Source organism: Silene latifolia, chromosome Y (assembly GCF_048544455.1).
Source record: "Silene latifolia isolate original U9 population chromosome Y, ASM4854445v1, whole genome shotgun sequence".
In the NCBI taxonomy this organism is placed as follows: domain Eukaryota; kingdom Viridiplantae; phylum Streptophyta; class Magnoliopsida; order Caryophyllales; family Caryophyllaceae; genus Silene; species Silene latifolia.
This window is the reverse complement of record NC_133538.1, coordinates 407,180,017-407,192,853: the sequence shown is the minus strand read 5'-3', so window position 1 is coordinate 407,192,853 and position 12,837 is coordinate 407,180,017. Positions and strand designations below refer to the sequence as shown.

At 37.2% G+C, this 12,837-nt stretch overlaps 1 long non-coding RNA gene across 1 annotated transcript; it reads left to right on the top strand.

Moving 5' to 3' along the window:
* Nucleotides 1–17: 17 nt before the first annotated feature.
* LOC141633063 (uncharacterized) lies at nucleotides 18–1,005 on the top strand. Its single transcript, XR_012537874.1, has 2 exons — nucleotides 18–58; nucleotides 679–1,005. It is a non-coding gene; the product is annotated as an uncharacterized LOC141633063 (long non-coding RNA).
* The last annotated feature ends 11,832 nt before the right edge of the window (nucleotides 1,006–12,837 follow it).

Genomic DNA, 12,837 nt, shown 5'->3' with positions numbered 1-12,837 from the left:
TTTTACGTTTGTCTTATATGGAATATCAACAAAGGGCTGCAACTCTTAAAAAAATGAGGTATAATTCATTTCTTTCTTTGTCTTCGACACATTTAATGTGGCATATTGGATATAGTTCTGGGGATTTAGTTAAAGCGTAGAACTAGATGAAGTTTGATTTGCTTGGGCTTAATTGAAAACCTTTGGATTTTTAAATTTTAGTTTGTTGATTACGTACTAGTGGAACTGTAGGTTGCGTACTGGTAGTGCTAGTAGTTGATACGCGGATAATAGCGGTAGTAGGGCTGCTAACTGGTGCTGCTGCTGAGTGTTGCTGACCTGCTAGATTATCTTTATTCAAATTCATGTTAGATCAGTTGCTTCAGGCTGTTGAATGGACTTATTGATGTTGTTTGATGACAAAAATAACATAATTGTTATTGCATCAGAGATCTCATTTCCTCACATACCTGGTAACCCCATAAAAAAAATAAACCTTGAAGCCTTGAGGACCCCATTCCTCTTCTCTTTTAGTTCTTTGTCAAGTCTGATTAAACATATGCAATTGTTTATTTACGCAACTTTTGGTTCCACAAATGAAGAAAGGGCGGATCTATTAAAAAATTGTGTGAAATTCATTCTAAGAAAAATCAGACGATTCGTTTATAACTTGTGAGAGCTATGTTGTTTCCTACACAGGCCAAGTTCTCTCAAATGCGACCTGTTGCAATCCCACCTGCTGTTGGACCTATAATGCCGATGTATCCTCCTGGTGGGACTTGTACAGAAAATATATTATGGCCAAGCCATTAGAGTATTGTAGAGGATTTATTTATATTTAATGTATGAATTTAGAATATTTACTAAAATTATGTGAGATTATATTGTATAAAATTATACTCCCTTCTATTCACCATTTTCTTCCCTATTTCCTTAAACGCATTATTCAGGTTTTCTTCCCCTTTCCTTTTTTGGAAAACTTTTACTCTTATTTTATTCATTCCTCTCTCCTATCACCAAACCCACCCAACTCACAATTCCTTATTTAATTCTTATTTATTCATTCCTCTCTCCTATCACCAAACCCCACCCAACTCACAATTTCTTATTTAATTCCTATTTATACATTCATCTCTCTTATCACTAAACTCACCCAGCTCACACAATTCATACTTTATTCTCCTCCTAAAATCTTGTGCCCATAACAAAGGGGAACAAAATGGAGAATAGGAGGGAGTATTAAAGATTATTTATATATAAATCTTTTGTTTGGATTGATTTATTTGATTTTATTAATTTGTTTTTAGCTTTTTTTAAGTGTTTAAAAAAAAATTCAAAACAAATGCTATTTGCTGCGTTTTTTTGAAAAAAACGCCTCAAATAAGAGGAACTATTTGCTGCGTTTTTTTTTGGAAAAAACGCCTCAAATGAGGATTTATTTGCTGCATTTTTTAAACGCCGCAAATGAATTTCTTATTTGCGGCCCCTCCATTTGCTGCTACACCAAAAACGCCTCAAATAGCTATTTTTTGGAGCCGCAAATAAATTTTTTCTACTAGTGCCATCTTAAGATGTTGATACATGTAAATTAAACCATCTACATGCACCCTTCAAGCTTTGACAAGTCATTAAATCATGAAAAGAGACTAAGCATGAGCATTAAGATTTAACCAAAAGATGAAACTAGGATCAATTCCTCACAAGATTAAACCATACAAATGAGAAAAAGACATAAACTTTCCTATTTGTTGTATGAATCCTTTAAACCAAATCAACATACAACAAATTTGCTTCAGACAATACTAGATAGATTAAACCATTTCTTTAGGATTTGCAATAGTTGAACAACAATAAGCATGGATGGCCAACCCAAACATAAACTCATTCAACATATGAAATTAAGCACAAAGAAGGAGTATTAGATAAATTAAGAGAGATTAGAAGGTCTTACAAAACCAAAGTTGGAAACTTTAAAATGAAATTACACCAAGTAAGAAGAACTTAGCCAACCATAGTCATCTTACAACCCAAGATTTGTGGAAAGATTAAGGTCTAATCTTTACAAGATTAAAAGCAAAGTACTAGATAAAATGTTCTTCAAAAGCTTGGGTATTTATATTGCTGCACAAGAATCTAGGTTAAACCGTCTCACAAAAGCCCAATTTCAAAAAATTAGGCCCGCGTTTCATTAAAAACGCGCAGGCTCCGGGGAAGGGCGCAGGCTGCCCAATGTGCGCAGGCTGCGCCCGATACGGCAGTCCTTCTTCAAAATTCGATCATAACCTTGATCCTTTGCTTCCACGTCTTCACTTGACTATGCTTGGTTAGTTGAACTTCATGTCTCGGTTAGTGCAAAATGAAATCTCCATCTCGACTCATTGATATAAAAGCTTGAATTTGCCTTGTGAGATGTGTAAACCAAGAGAAAGCTCAATGTGACCCAAACTATATGCAAATGGAATAGGCCGGTGTATGTCAAAGATTAGTGCATAAATTGTCCTCACAACTCGAATAAATATCATATTTGGACACAATTGACACGACATATTTGACTCTATCACCCATTTTTTCTTGTTTGTTTAAGCATTGAGTTTATAATTGTTGTTACTTGTTACTGCTAGATTGCCCCAACTTTGTTAGTGCAAGTTACACTTCTACCCTTTAGCAAATCTGAAAATAGAGATTTCATTTTGTGATTTTATCAATATTTTAATAGGGTGGCGCCGAGTTTTGGTACCATCCGATGGCGCGCTATCACTTCCCTTTTCCTTATGTTACTATTTGTTCGGAGGGAGTACTTGTTGAAAAATTTGTTTATTGGTTGAAACACGGTCGAGTACCTTTCGTTTCGTACTTGTTCCATTCTTCTATCAATCATCGATCACATTTATCCTATTACCTATATAAAAAAGGGTGATGGTTGACTAAAACAAGTTGTTTGCGTAAATTTGCCTGACTTTGCGTATCTTTTCCTACTCCGCCTTCCGCAATTTCACTTATGTCCTTCCCTCCAATTTTACTACCTGGCAAATTTGCCCCTCGCAATTTCACCTATGTCCTTACCTCCAAATTAACCACCTGCCAAATTTGCCCCTCATATACCCTCTCTAAAAGATGGGTGTAATTTAGACATTCTTTGTTTTCCTCATATACCCAATATAAAATACTCCATTTGTCCCGATTATTTGTTGTCCTTTTCGATTTTATGTTGTCTTTATTCATTCCTATTTATGATCGTAAATAACCCGTATAAATTGTTTGGACAAATTCAACTTACAAAAAAATTCTAAGATACACCGTATACCGGGTGTACAAGATTAGCGTACACCCTGACTAATAATAAACCCGTATTCATATTTCATTTATATTTTGCTTTATTATTTATGTAGGGTGTGACAAATTCTAATATTTTTATTGGATATGACGTACGATGACATGATACATGCGGTGTATCCAAAAATTTCTAAACATTAAAATAACACATTTTGTGTTACCATCACCAATGCATGTTAATAATATATGGAGTACAATATTAATCTTATTTATGTAATCAAGGCTCAAAATACATATAATTAATTGATGCAAACGTGCGTAGCGTGCCTTCATACTAGTTTTAAGAAAAAATGCAAATGACCAGAAAAGCCGTAAACGCAAGCAAATTTGGAGCTTACACTTGTCATGGCAACAAAAAAGCACGCAACAAAAGTAAAATGTCATTTTGTTAAATTATTGGGCCGTACGTACTTGACTTGACGGTGTTGTAATTATCCGTCATTTTGCAATTTTTTCTCCATTATAATCGACAGATATTCTCTTACATTTATAATTTCCATATTTTTTTCACTTTTTTTCAAGTGTTTTGGGTTCTGTTAAGCTCTAGAGTCTAGAGGAATGTGCCTGCTGTTTATGTGCCGTGTTCTTATCATCCATTTTTGATTGTTAGGTACTTTATTTTTTTTCTTACTTGATTTTTTAGGTACATTTATGTTTTCGTTACTAGAGTAGTTGAGTGTCTTGAAAGCGGGTTGAAGCCAGAAATGAAGGTCTGAGTAGTAAACATTTCTCGTGTTGTTTTATGTTTATGCTAAATTTTCCCTTACATAGATCGTTGGGTTTTGTTAAAACATTTTGGAGTAGATGCCGTGGGGGTCTTGGGTGGCCTTTGGGTCGGATGGAGAAAGGAGTCTAAGATGAAATTAGTTAAGGCTTGAAATAATTTTATCATCTTATTAGTCGAGAAATATAATGGACTATTATGATACCTTGTGCTCTTTTATGGTGCTCCGAGTTTAAGTATGCGTTTGTCCGTTCTAATGGAAGTAGAGAAATGGATTGAAACATGTACATACCCCTTTCTTATAGTGGGGGATTTTAATCAAGTAGAGTTTGGATGTGACAAACTAAGCTCTAGCCAAAGACCAATTGGTGGAGCTTATGAGTTTAACTTATGGAAAATAAGGAATGAGCTAATGGATATTCCTTTTAAGGGACCACGATTTACATGGTGCATCAATCGTAAGGGTGATAAGCGGGTATATGAGTGAATTGATAAAGCAATGGGGTCAAAGGATTGGTTCACACTATTTCCAAATACGGGAATTAAGCACTATCCCATACAAATTTCAGACCATGCTCCGATCGAAATTGATTTGAATCTTACAAGAAGTGAAGGAAAAAAACCATTTAAGATTGATGCTTGGATATTGGAGTATGAGGAATGCCTAGAACGGATTCGCAATGTATGGACTATAAATTATAAAGGATCTCCGGCATATCGGATGATTAGGAAAGTGGCACGGGTTTAGACTAGTGTAAAGAAATCGACCCTAGATAAGAGGGCCGAATGAAGGGTGAAATGGTAGGATTTTGATCGAAAATTGGAAGACAGAATGAATATAGCTATTACGGGAGCAGGTGATGAGGAATATACTAAGGTAAACGACGAGGTACGAAAGTTCGCCAAGGCTGCGGCAGTTTTCTGGACACAACGTGCAAAGATAAAATGGATGGTTGACGGAGATACCTGTACTAAATATTTTTTCAATTGGGTAAAAGGAAAGGCAGGGCGGAATCACATCCATGGGATAAAATGTAAAAATGGTCAATGGAGTTATGACGATAAACAGGTAAGTAGCGAGTTCCAGAAAAATTTTATGGATCTTTTTATGTCGTCTAGGAATGATATGGAGATGAGGGACATGTCCTCTTTTGAAAATGTTCTCAAGCATCTGAAGCATCAGGTTACTCAAGATGAGGTGGATCGATTAGACAGACCGTTTACGGGAAAAGAGGTACGCTGCTCCGTCTTTCAAATGGGGGCCCTCAAAGCTCCGGGACCAGACGGTATACCAACAATTTTCTATCACAAATGCTGGTCTATGATTATAGGCGATTTTACAAAGGCGGTGTTATCCATCTTAAACTCTGGTAGGGTATTAAGAGAGGTTAATAGAACTTTTATTACACTTATTCCAAAGACGGAGAATCCAGAAGAGGTATCTGATTATCGACCTATAAGCCTTTGTAATGTGTTGATGCGGGTTGTGACAAAATGCATAGCTAATCGGATGGCTAAGGTAATGGGTTCTTTAGTAAGTGAAAAACAAAATGCCTTTCTACCAGGGAGGAGTATTAGCGATAATATTTTATTGGCGCATTTGAGGCAATTCATAATATTTCTAACCATAAAAAAGGAAGTCAAGGAAGATGTGCCTTTAAAGCTGATATGAGCAAAGCGTATGATAGGATTAGGTGGAATTTCCTGGAGGGGTTCTCGCCAAGTTTGGTTTCCCACAGAAATTGATAATGCTCATAATGAGTTGCGTTACTTCGGTAACCTATGAGGTCCTTTTCTATGGGGCGCCTTTACCCCAATTCAGACCATGGTGTGGGCTACGATAAGGCGACCCCTTGTCCCTATACCTATTTCTTCTATGTATGGAGGTTCTCTCTGGGAATATTGAGCATGCACATGAATCAAGGCTGATTCATGGGCTCCAATTATGTAGGGGAGTACGGCCAATCACACATCTCTTCTTTGCTAATGATTCGGTTTTCTTTTGCCATGATAAAGGGGAGACGACAATGCACCTCATGAGACTTATCACTGACTACTATGAGGCCTCGGGACAAAAATTAAACTGGGAGAAGTCAGGAATCATCTTTAATCCTAATACTACCTCGGCGAAAGCACAACAGATTATGAAGGCTTTAAATATCACGAAGAATAAAGGAATTGGAAAATATCTTGGAATCCCGACAGAATTTCAGGAACCAAAGCAAGGCATCTTTAAAGCACTTGTAGAGCATGTGACAAAACGAATCTCTTCGTGGAATGGGATCTTTCTATCATCAGCGGGATGACTTACCCTAATCTCATCGGTTCTATCCAATTTTTCAAATTACTTTCTACCGGTCTTCAAAATACTGGTAAGTGTGGCAAAAAAGATTAACTCTCTTTCGGCACAATTTTGGTGGACGGGATGTAGATTAGGAAAAAATGTTCACTGGTGTAGTAAAAATTTTCCGAGCTTACCAAAGAGTGCGGGAGGTTTAGTAATTCGGAACGTTGAATGTCTAAACCAGGTTCTACTGGCCAAACATGGGCGGAGATTAGTATCGGGGGAAGCATCACTGTTTTGTAGGATTTTCCGAAAAAAATTATTTGGTGGGAATGTATTTATGGAAGGGATGAGACCAGTTAAGGGCACAGGTTCATCGTGGGGCGTGCGCAACATCCTCCATAGGCTAGAAGTGGTCATGGAGAACATTGGATGGACACCGAGGATTGAATCAAATTTGAACGTTTGGATTTCAAAATGGGTAGGGGGCAGATGTCCAGAACCAAATGACTGTTACTTGGACCTTGATAATGTTCAGATGGCCAATTTGCAACTGCGACATCTTATTCAGGCTGGTCGTAGGTGGAATGAACCTTTTGTACGGGCTCTGTTTACAGAAGATTATGCTGCACGGATCCTTGCGATTCCTTTGTGTGCTGTACGGACAAATGATGAGATTTATTGGCCACTCACGAAGGATGGGGCATACACAGTAAAGAGTGTATATGGATTAATATTTGGAGAGTACATGGCAAGGAAGGGATCATACAAGGATAAACCTAGGATAGGTGACCGGGGAAGGGAGTTCTGCAGCAAACGACTGTGGAACCTACCAGTTCCAAAGTTATGGAAAATTCTTTTATGGAAGATCATTACCAACACTTACCTATAGGAAAAGAGTTCAAAAAGCGCAACTTGGAGATGGATGTTTTTTTGCGGCATGTGTGGAGAGGAACCAAAAAGAGTCGAAAATGCAGAACATTTGTTCAGGGACTGCGGGGTCTCCAGCAGGATATGGGCAGGATCATAGTTAGGAATCAGAGTCGAAAATGCAGTGATAACAAGTATTATATTACCGATTGGATTATTGATTGGATCCGCTATTTGTCTAGTAGGAAAGAAGGGGAGTGGAGTGTGATAAATTTTGCGGCGATCCTGTGGGGTTTATGGAGCAATATCATTTTTCAAGGCATGACAACGTACCCGCAGAAGCTCTCTAGCTACCTATATAAATCTGTTAGCGAAAATGTACGGATTTTATGTAATCAAGTGGAAGGAAAAAATCTACATAAGACCACGGGAGAAGGGCATGAGGAGTCGTCTGAAACTAGACTATCGGAGATACGAGACGGACATCCTGTAAGAATGATAGGTAACCATAGACAATGCACAATGATACGTATGAAAGTGGATGCTAGCCGGGTACGGAAGTATGAGGCGGCTGTCGGATGGGTGGCATACGATAACACGGGTAAGGAGATTGTGCGGAGACAGACGCGAACTAGAGCCGAATCGGCACTGCAAGCGGAAGCGCTGGGCATTCGAGATGTATTACTATGGGCTTATAATGGGGGTATCCTTCATCTTGATATCTCATCTGACTGTTTACAACTTATTAATCAGATCGTGGGAGTTGAAAAGGAAAATCACCTGATCACAAATCTGCTAGAGAACCTGCGAAGACTCTATGCTTCTTTTCATTGTTTGTGTTTTAATTTTATTCCGAGACATCTTAATGTTATAGCACATGGCTTGGCCCGACAAACCATAAGACTGTAGAACCTTTATTTACAGTTGTAAAAAAAAAAAGGATTATTGGGTAGCAAAAATTGATGAGCATAACTATTTTCGGACGGTTTGGGGTCGCATGCTATGCACCCTATCCCTTGCTACTAGGTAGTTCCTCCCTGCTCAAAAGTAGTGTCAAGACTGTCAACTGTCAAGTTAGTGCTACGAAGTATTTGAGATTTTGAGTCTCAATCATTTATTTACTTTCTTTAGTCACGGTTAGATGTATACTCCTTTCGTCCCACTCATTTGTTCACCTTTTTCATTTTAGGGTCCACTTGTCATCAAATGAATGGTCCCCTGCTCTTTCTTTGATATTTGTGCCAAAATCAAAGATAAACAAATGAACGGGACCGAAGGAGTGTTATGTAAATGTAAAATAGACGATTGGGATTTGGGATGGAGGAAGTAACTTTCAAATGGTGCAAGTTAGTTTTTTATCTATTTGTAATTTTTGTTTTACTAATTTATTACTCGTCGGATGTGCCTATTCCAATTGCTTTTTAGCTTAGAGTCTTGCTTGACTTGTGTCGAGTTTACTCTCTTGCTTTACGTGCTTGAGCGTGGCCTTGGATTGTTCATACTCATTAGTCATTACCAAGTAACACGTAATCCCAGAGTTTGGAGATAACAATATTTTGTAAAACGGTTTTATACAAGTATCATAGTAACATCATATGTAATTGCACAAATCACCGTACACTACAACGAAAACGCGGGAAACCGATGGAAAAATTAAGGCCATACTGACGGCTTTTCCGTCGGTATTTTAATTTCCTGACATGAATAATTTTTCAATTAACATAAACTAACATGATTTATTTTTCATTTTACATATCTAGTCTAATTATTATTTTAAAAACAAACATGAATAATTTTTTCAATTTACATATCTAGTCTAATTATCATTTTAAAAACATTAACATTTCACAAAATTTAACAATAATCTAATTAACAAAAAAATTAGATGCATACATTAAAACCGTCACAACATACATTTAAACAAAATTGGCTTCTATCCTAAGTCAACATGCATCAACATCAACAATAATTCAACAATAATTAAAACAATAACTAATATTCTAATTCAATTAAGATAATTAAACAAAAAAAAATTAAAAGAGAAATACCTAATTAGCTCCACAAAGAAAAAAATGAAAAAGAAGGATGAGAAAGAGGAAAGTGGCGGCAGGGGTGGCGGCGGGAGGCTATGGAGAAAAAAAAAATTAAAAATAATTAAAGGAAAAGGAAAAAGAGAAAGGAAAAAAGAAGAAAAACAAATAAAATTACCTTATAGTGATGGCGACGGCGTGGTGGTGTTGGTGGTGGTGGCGGCGCCGGAAGTGGAAGAGGGTGGTGGTGGTGTCGGGTTTTAAGGTGGTGGAGAAGGGTTTGGCGATTTTGATTTTGTGGGAAAATTGGTAAAGTGATATGAATGAACCCCGTGTTTGAGATAAAAGGAAGGACTGGCGGAAATCCCGTCAGTTAAATAGAATCGATCGAAATTCCGTCGTATTTCCAAAAAGCGACGGAAATTCCGTCATCGAACAACTTTATCGACCAATAATTCATAAAGTGGACACGTCACATAATATGAAAAAGCGACGGAATTTCCGTCGGTTTTTTTTCTGATTCTGACGGAATATCCGTCACTGTCTCAATTATTGTGCCACCCTGTCACAACTGAATTCAAATAATAATTGACCCTCTGACGGATATTCCGTCAGTTTTTTCAAAATACTGACGGAATTTCCGTCAGTTATGCTAAATGCTTTCCAGCTGTACTCCATTTTTGCGTGTGAATAGCAATGACGGAAATTCCGTCAGTTTTATGGAATTACTGACGAAATTTCCGTCACAGGTTTTTTGGCGCCTTTGACTTTGTCAACGCGCCAATAGTTACTGACAGAATGTCCGCCAGGAAACGTTACCGACGGGAATTCCGTCACAAATCCGCCAGTAACCCGTGTTTTCTGACAGCCTCTTTTTTCCGTCGGTAGGGCCGTAACTAACCCGCGTTTTTTTTGCAGTGGTACAAAATCGGTGGTTAATAACTTACAAAAGTATGCTATAGTCTACTCCCTCCGTCTCGATTAATAGTTATCTATTGCTTTTGGTACAAGGACCAAGAAAAAGGAAATGACTGAATTTGAACCACACAAAACTGCAACCCCACGTGCATATGAAAGATGGTCCACAAAAGACTTCCAAAGAGGGAAATAGATAACTATTGATTGGTATACCTAAAAATAGAAATAAATAACTATTGAGCTGGACGGAGGGAGGGAGTATTAGTGGATGGAAAGAAAGCGAAGATTTACGTACAAATTCTTGTATAAAACCTTGACAATTATGGACTAGTTGAATGACTGAATCAACCATTAACGAATAACAAGTTCTAACCGTGCAAAGCAACTGTATTTAAGTGACATTTTGGAATAGTCTTTGTCAATTTTCTTAGTAGTTATTATGTGTGTGATTATTTGAAACGAGGCATGGAAATTTAGTCTTGTACCCGGTTATTTTTGGCCGTGTGCCATAGTTCTTAAATTAGAAGAAGGCATGTGCTTCATTGTGTTCATGGGCGTCTTTTAAGGTGTTTTGTGGTGTTCTCTTTGACATGTGTCATTCAGGATTTCTAGTTCGGCTAAGGTGTCATAAGATTTGACTAGTTTCATCCTGTTTATGTAATAAGACGATCGGATGTATATGATGAGCTTACGAGTTGCCACCCACGACCGACGTTTGCCATGAACTTGCCATTTAATTCTTAATTTGTGTTCCGTCCCTGTGGAAAGTTATTGTTATGATTTATCAGTTGCAAGTTGCAGCATTGTTTGGAACTTAAAAAGTGGTTATAATTTTGTAGGAAAATTTAACTTGAAAGATGTTTCTGGTCGAGAGCAAAGCAGGAGCCATCGCCTACATGCTATTATCCCTACTTCTGTTAGGGACACGACTGGCGATTCTTACTCTTCTGGAGAGAAGAGGGAGGCTTCATATACCTACCTTGATTACTCCATTACAAATTTCCTGGCAGCTGTTGTTATTGCTCTTACGTTTGGTCAAATCGGAGATAGCAAACCCAATATGCCCAATTTCATTACTCAGCTTTCTCAGGTAATTCTATTGTAAGTTGGTATCTTGGAAGTTCATTCTTGTACATAGTGGAACACATTTCATTGGTGGCAAGTGCCCCTTCTAGTCCCTGAAGAGTTAGGAACGATAAACACCTAAAAGGGGGAGGGGGTGAATTAGGCGTACCTTTTTAAAATTTGTTCTTAACTTAGTTAATTAATAACGTAAGTGAAGAACCTTGAAGTACAAAACTTGAGAAACTTAATAGAATGTAAGTTCACAAGAAGGTACAACAGTTCTATGTCACAGTATTGATGACTGTGACTCAGAACTGGCAATAAGAACAAACGAGAGAAAGAGCAAAGTAAGAGAACGTAAAAGTAAATGAACAAACAAACGATGTTTTAAAAATTGGTTCAGCCTCTACTCCGAGGCCTACGTCCAACCGTTATTTTATTGCTTGTTTAGGAATTTATTCAAACAACTAAACCCTTACAATGAAAATAACTCGCTAATCTACCCCGATTGCACTCAAACTTAAAGTTATTCCGCTTCAAGAGTTTATGGGTTCTATCTCACAGGTTTATAGAGTCTTTGAATCTCAAGGGTTCACTTAATGAACATGGAGATCATGATTAAGACTTAAACACGAGAATCATGGAACAAACTCATTATGTCACAGTGCAGCGAACTGATACTTAGAGGTTTACAGCTTTTGAAAAACAAACGAAAACTTTTAAATCAGAAAAACGTTTTGCAAATACTTAAAGAACAAAGTTTTAAATGCACAAATAATTTGCAAGTTTTCTCAATAAATGCTTTGGAAAGTCTTAAGAAATAAATTATGCTAAGGCTCTCTCTTTATAGTGGATTTGATCATCTAAGAAGTACAACTTAGAGTGATTAAATCAATTATAAAATAGGTAGCCTTTGAATGATGATAAGTATTAGGTTTTAGACTAAAGCACAAGTTTTTAATCAAAATCAGAAAACTCTTTCCAAAACACTCAACATGTGACACTTTACCAAATTGGCAAAAAACTTTTCAAGCTTTAAAACTTTGACAAGTCCAACCTTACCATTTTGGTAAAAAGCAAGTGCACAAATTTAGAGAATTTAACAATGGAGATTTGTGATTTCAATTTTCAGATTTGTTTTCAAACTTTGATAATTCAAATGTTAAATCTTTGAGGATATGTAATTTGTAAAGGATTTCAACACTTAAGCATTTCGTATAAAAGTTCCTCCATACGGTAGTATCAGAAACCACAGTGTAGTTATGTCAGCCCATAGTTATAAGGGGAGTTCTTCAGCTCATTTTCCTTTTCTCCTTTTTAACTTTTTCTTCAGGCAGCTAATTACTACTTTGTTACTGGATTCTGCCTGACCGTTGTCTTTTGGGTAGCCTGGTGTGGATGTGACCAGGTTAATATTCCATTGTGCACAGAAATTTGCTGTCCTTTTTCCCACAAATTGTGTACCATTGTCACAGACTATTTCTAAAGATATTCCATATCTACATATGATATTTCGTTTGATGAATGATATGACATCCTTCTCTTTGACTTGCCTGTATGAATCTACCTCTATCCATTTGGAAAAGTAATCAGTCATGGCCAGCATGAAAACTTTCTGTCCAGGTGCTTGAGGT